The 7,237-nt window shown below is 33.4% G+C and overlaps 2 long non-coding RNA genes across 2 annotated transcripts; one reads left to right on the forward strand and one right to left on the reverse strand.

The window, feature by feature from the left end:
• Positions 1 to 4,159: 4,159 nt before the first annotated feature.
• On the reverse strand, positions 4,160 to 5,373 carry LOC148932092 (uncharacterized). Its single transcript, XR_016135305.1, has 2 exons — positions 4,975 to 5,373; positions 4,160 to 4,445 (listed from the first exon to the last, which is right to left on the reverse strand). It is a non-coding gene; the product is annotated as an uncharacterized LOC148932092 (long non-coding RNA).
• A 215-nt stretch (positions 5,374 to 5,588) lies between these two features.
• LOC148932093 (uncharacterized) lies at positions 5,589 to 6,817 on the forward strand. Its single transcript, XR_016135304.1, has 2 exons — positions 5,589 to 5,751; positions 6,634 to 6,817. It is a non-coding gene; the product is annotated as an uncharacterized LOC148932093 (long non-coding RNA).
• Positions 6,818 to 7,237: the final 420 nt, after the last annotated feature.

Below are 7,237 nucleotides of genomic sequence, written 5' to 3' on the forward strand. Positions count from 1 at the left end.
ATCTGGGCCATTAGATCTAGTTTTTTTGATGAGATGTGCTGCTATGAAAATTTTTTTGGCTTCATTACAAGCCCATTTTACTTCATTATATAGGTTTATTACTTCATTCTGTACTTCAAATGCTTCTACACATACTTCATTCCAACAATTTATTACATTATTCCATGTGTTTATTAAACCATATTAGCGCCATGGCGTTGGTGATAGATATTGTAGAGAGAAAGAACGACACGCGACGGCGAAACCACATTTACGTACTGGAATGAAGTAAAAACCTACTGGAATGAAGTAAAAACCTATTAGAATATATAGAGTCCCATTATTCACAAATCCACTCTTAAAGACCGAACCGCCGAACCCTACTAAATTAGGGCTTTTAGATCTAGTTTTTTATGGATAAGATACATAAATTTATAAATTATTTTCGCATTCATCACGAGCCTATTTTAATTCATCCGAAGGTAAATAAGTCATACTAACATGTTACGAAGATTTAACTTCGTCCAGAATATATTACTTCATTCTAGTAGGTTTTTACTTCATTCCAGTAGGTTTTTACTTCATTCCAGTACGTAAATGTGGTTTCGCCGTCGCGTGCCGTTCTTTCTCTCTACAATATCTATCACCACCGCCATGACGCTAATATGGTTTAATAAACACATGGAATAATATAATAAATTATTGGAATGAAGTATGCATAGAAGCATTTGAAGTCCTACTGGAATGAAGTAAAAATCTTCTCCAATGAAGTAATAACGTTTCTGAATGAAGTAATAAATTTACTTGAATAAATTGCATATTTAAATGTTAATCAAGCAAAAACCCACGTCAATGAATTTGAATGAAGCATATGTTGAATCATTTCAAAACCTACTGGAAGCAAATAAAAACATGTTGTAATTTCAAGATATTACGTACAGAATGAAGTAATAAACCTATACAATGAAGTAAAATGGGCTAGTAATGAAGCAGAAAAAATTTTCACAGCAGCACATCTCATCAAAAAAATTAGATCTAATGGCCCAGATTTGGTCTCTAGTTCGGTCTTTAAAAAGGGTTCGACATTGATCACAACTATATATATATATATATATAGTCTTGTTAGGATGAGATTTTTTGGCATAATTGAGAAATGAGATGCAATCTCAGCCACTAATTCACAAGATTAACTTAATGTCAACAACTATCGCATTATGTCAACACGGGGGTATAATTGTCTTTTCATTAAATTGTATTTGAAATCATTTACTAAAATCCTCTCTAAAACTCTAGCTGCAAAGTTTTCAAATCTTCAACATTCAATTATTCAAATCTTCAAATCTTCAACATCCAAATCTTCAAATCTTCAAATCTTCAAATCTTCAACCTTCAAATCTTCAACATTCAAATCTTTAAATCTTCAACATTCAAATCTTCAAATCTTCAACATTCAATAAAATAACACTTATTAAAATTTTAACAACTAAAAAATAACACTTATAATTCACATATCAATACCGAGAATATCGAATGTCAACAACTCGTATTAAAATGTCAACAACTAACAAATAAACTTTACAATTCACATATCAATACCGAGAATATCGAATGTCAACAACTCGTATTAAAATATCAACAACTAACAAATAAACTTTACAATTCACATATCAATACCGAGAATATCGAATGTCAACAACTCGTATTAAAATGTCAACAACTAACAAATAACACTTATAATTTACATATCAATACCGAGAATATCAAATGTTAACAACTCGTATTAAAATGTCAACAACTAAAAAATAACACTTACAATTCACTTATCAATACCGAGACCTCGTATTAAAATGTCAACAACTAACAAATAATACTTATAATTCACATATCAATACCGAGAATATCGAATGTCAACAACTCGTATTAAAATGTCAACAAGTAATACTTATAATTCACATATCAATACCGAGAATATCGAATGTCAACAACTCGTATTAAAATGTCAACAACTAAAAATAACACTTACAATTCACTAATCAATACCGAGATTATCGAATGTCAACAACTCGTATTAAAATGTCAACAACTAAAAAATAACACTTATAATTAATGTCAACGACAAATGTCAATAACAAACATTATTTATGTCAACTACGATGTCAACAACAAACTTTATTTATGTGAACTACGATGTCAACAACAAACTTTATTTATGTCAACTATTATGTCAACAATAACATTTCACAAATAATTAATGTCAACGACAAATATTTTCATGTCAACGACGTATATTATTTATGTCAACAATAACGTTTTACATATAATTCATGTCATCAACAATGTTTTACATATAATTTATGTCAACAACAATTTTCATAAAATTTATGCCAACGACTTATATAATTCATGTCAATAACAAAAGTTATTATGTCAACGAGCTATATAATTCATGTCAAAAATAAACATTTTCATGTCAACAACTTATATAATTTATGTCAACGATAATATTTTAGGGATCTTTGTGGTAAAGATCGAAACAGAAATCATGAGAAAACAATTTTTTGAAAAACAATATTTGTGTTACCGGCGAACTTCAATTCTGTTCACTGTACTCTGTTCTTCCTCATACAATCCAGATTTTCCTTCTGCTTCTAGAAATTAGATAAATCAGCTAACAGAACCATCCAAATCTGCAATTGCGAGAGCAAACAATTTCATCAGTTAGGAGAAAATTCAGCGCTCGTCATCTTATAACGAAGAATCAAATTACCTAACGAAATCTGGATTTCGAAGCGAAGCATTCATATCATCGTCTCAGAAGCGGTGAACAGAGAATCATATTTGCTGAAATTATATGTCTAAACACAGTAATTCCGCCATGCACGTCCCGATTGACGATGAAAGAACAATAAATCACAACTTCCAATTCAGATCTTCTGAACCAGGATAATAATCATATATCTCCAGCACTACCTGTCGAACAAAAAATCCAGATTAATTTCCGGAAACGGAAGAAAAAACAACACAGAAGAGCACAACTAATCGAAACCTCTAGAGTCAAAAAATTCGTATCAGAAATCCAATCAGAGTACAAAAACAATTCCATGATTCTCTCAACAAAATCGAGCTCCCACGCCTTCTCCTTCAACAGCTACAAAAATGCACCTGCAATTCAACAATCACGATTCAAACTTGAACTCGGAAAAGTGAGAATTTTATAACTACGAAACGAGAGGTTAGATCGTTTCGTATTATCCAATCCGCTACATTCCACTCACCAGATGCTCACCGCGAAAATTAATTTACAGAGAGAGAAAGGCAGTTCCCTCACCACCGCAATCGACGATCCCGCCGGATTCAGTCGAATTTTCCGCACAAAATCAGCCGATCCCTCGCAGACCTCTCACCCGACCTCGATTCCGCGATTATCGCCGCCGTTGCCGCACGCACCGAGCAGCGACCGCGCAAACTTACCGATAGAGACGATTTCACCACCGCGGCGAAGGCGAATCGTGACCAGCTCCGACGGAATTGGATCTGGATTTAGAACTCCGCCGCCTTGCGTGAGAGATTGGCATATAAGCATAAAATTACTATTACGTACTTTCATATTAAATTAATCTAAAAATATTTATTGTGTGGCAAAATCTGGACCACTCATTTAATAAAAATGAGTGGCTGATATTGCATCTCATTTCTCAATTAGCCTAAATAATCTCAATTGATCACAACCCTATATATATATGGGAGCACTAGGGTGCCCCCTTATTTAGAGTCACAACGTACATCCAATCTGGTGCTGCCATGTGGCACAAAACATGCAATATTTTAAATACAAAAATGCAATCTAGTTGAATATGCATTTTCGCAGATTGCATTTTAGTTGTAGGTAAATTGCATTTTATAGTGTTGAGTTTTGCATTTTCACATAAATTGCATTTTATATTGTTAAGTTTTGCATTTTCACATAAATAAATGCAATTCGTCTTTATATAAAATGCAATTTATGTGAAAATGCAAAACTCAACAATAAAAAATGCAATCTGCATATAACAAAAATGCAATTTGCCAAAATTCATTTTTAGCTTCCACCAATATATATTGCATTTTTGTCACGACCCAACTTTGCTAACTATAGCAAGGTTCGATATACCGTGACTGTGGTGGATAATAAGAATGCGGGTTGGGTAAAAAAAATGGACTTCATGGTTGAACTTTCTGACTGTATAGTATAAACATTGAATACATGAATAGAATGGCTCGATCACAATGACTCGAGTCGGGGACAATACAATATACTGGTTAATTATCAGAGTCTTTAGAGAAATAAAGAATTTCACTTGCTTTAATGCACAGCGGAAGGAACTGAACGCGGTTCCATGTATGAAGACACGAACCTCCGAGAGTATTGAATGGAACTATAAGTAGGCCTGGTTTAATTAGCACCCTTCCCTCCATCACAGCTCAACCTGCACATTTAGAAGTACATGCAGGGCTGAGTACAAAAGTACTCAGTGAACACATTGCCGAAAACTACAATAATACATTTGAAAATATTGTCAAGCCATTATCACAGTAACACTCAGGGGTTTTATTAAAAAGACCTGAGTTTACTAAATACCATTTTTCGACTGCATAGTCTAAGTTCTTTCTGTTCTTTGCCATATCTGTACATCTTGTGCCGTAGAGATGGTGTTCTCCTACGGTCACCTTAACTTTCATGTGCCGGGAAAGTGGCCACTTTCCACGAGCACCGGACCGGCCAACCCTCTCGATGACACACGGTCCACGTGTACACTAATCCAAGTAGGGACTCTCCCCTTGCTGGGACCCGAATTCGATTTCTTACTTTATTTGGCATAGCACATTCGGTATAACCAAACAGATAGGCATCATACATAAAACAAAACATTTAAGGCATGACAACATTATTTTCATAATTAATCATCATAAAACAACACTTTATACTTTTATCCATTGTAGGATAAGAAAGTGCACCTCGTATGCTTCTTACTCCGTATGACAATATTAACCCACTTGGAGTTAAATTCCTTGTGATGGACCTTGTCCAATAAAAGATAATAAACTATTTAGCTTCAAAGAAATAACAATAGCGGATGATATGCTCTTAGGATATGCATCCTATTTTCCTTCTCTCTTTCATAAACTCATTCACTTTAATTAAACCCGTAGATTTAATTATTGGTATTAATTAATCGAGAGATTAATTAATTTAATAAACTTGAGGATTTACATACAAACCCACTTACTCAAAATTAATTCAAGAGAATTTTATCTCGAGCGATTAATTCAATCATAAATAATGAATTCCAAATAAGGACTAATTAATTTTAGTCTAACACTCATTTGATATTTGAAAGGACCAAAAGTCAAGGGAGCAAAATCATTATTTCAATTACCTACTGAGTCAAACTATCTGCTATACGTAACTTCTTTCTTATCATCATTTATCTCTATTCTCTTCCTAACTCTCTCTCTTTCTTTCTTTTTCTTTTCTAAATTTTCGCCACACAAGGTGCAGCCTCGAGTTTCTTCACGATCGGGAATTCAAACAACATCCGATTGTCACGAAATTTTAACCAAAGGTAGAAGACTAATAAAGGATCATTCTTACCGAAGGAGATCAAATTTTAACGGTTAGATTTTCCAGAAATAATTTCGGAAGTGGCTGTCGGTTTCTACAGTAGCAGCGTCGATTTTCTATACGATCGGGGGTTCAAACGTAGTCCGACCGTTCTGAAATTTTAAAGGAAGGTAAACAACTTATCTAACTTCATTATGACCAAAGGAAATTTCATTTGGACGGTTAGATTTTCTATTATAAATTTCCGAAGTGGCTGCTAAAACAAGAGGCTTATTTTGAAACATGTTAGGAGATTTTCTAGTTTCTTGAATAAAAACAAATATGACGTATTTGGTAAAAGGAGAGCATGCTTGGTTGTGATTCTATGTTCTATATGAATTCATGCTAACATGACGTGCTTGATAAAACTTGAAAAGAGTTAACTTGCGGTTTGAAAATCATTACCTCAAAAGAACGATAAAAGGTTTATTTAGAAGTGCTTCTGCTTGAAATTCTCCTTCTTGAAAAAATGCTTGCTTGAAACTTGCTAGGAAAGATGGAAAACTTTTCTGTCTGCTTGCTTAAAATTTTGGGTGAAAAGAGATTTTAGGTGCGTATGATTTTGGTAGAAAGAAGTTTGAGAGTGCGTCGCAGAAGTGTGATACTGGATTTTGGTGTGTGTAGCAAAGTGATGCCTCAGAGAAGTTATGAAACTTGAAATTTCACAACTCTCCTTCCTTATACTACTTTCTGCCGACACTCGCATGCAAAAAAAATAATAATTGAAAGCTTTTAATTCAACGCTCTTCCTGATTTTGGGGATATGTCTCCCTTGATTTAAATTCTTGTCTGCAGATTTTGCAGAAAATAATGACTCGCCTTTACATACACACATATATATATACACTTGAATTATAAAACGTGATGCATATACTTATGTGATGACTCCATGTCATTTTCAGTGAATAGTGTTGCACTATTCACATGTTGACTATGGTTAAAGATGGTAGAAGTTATTTTTGTTACTACACTATTATTACACTGTCGTTTCTGACTTGTCCCATCATTTGTAGGAAGTTGGGGTTTCCTGAAGATAGAATACTAGCTTTGCGAAGAAGCTTTAGCTCATTTTTGTAACATCATAAATTAGATATAATTAATACATTTCTCATTTGAAGAGAAATGACTATATTCTGTAAATAGACATTTAATATCCCTCTGCTTTATAAATGTACATGGACAATTATTTTATCGTTTCATGTATCCTCTTGTACATTAAAGTCCTTGATCAAAATTAGTTTCACGTTGGCTCTTAACTATCAATTAAAACTCATCAAGAATTTTAATACCACAAAACATAGAGTTTAAAATACTACTTGCTTTAATATAATTATTTACTCGATAAACGTTCAAGGACGTTAATTTGAGCGGGGTATTACATTCTACCCCTCTTAAAAGAAATTTCGTCCCGAAATTTGCACGATTTAATTATGAACAACTATGGACCTTGTACTTTCACAGTGTTTTCACTTTGTTATATGATTTCGTTCTTTAACTATTGCAACTCTCGCAAAGAACTCTGTCAAAGATCATTACTCATATTTAAATTTAATCATTTCCTCTTTACAACCTTTCAGGTTGTACATGTGGGAAAATCGTGTTCGTTTTTCATAGTTT

The sequence above is a fragment of the Salvia hispanica genome, chromosome 2 (genome assembly GCF_029641045.1).
Source record: "Salvia hispanica isolate PSC_SH4W2 chromosome 2, Shi_PSC_v1, whole genome shotgun sequence".
Classification (NCBI taxonomy): domain Eukaryota; kingdom Viridiplantae; phylum Streptophyta; class Magnoliopsida; order Lamiales; family Lamiaceae; genus Salvia; species Salvia hispanica.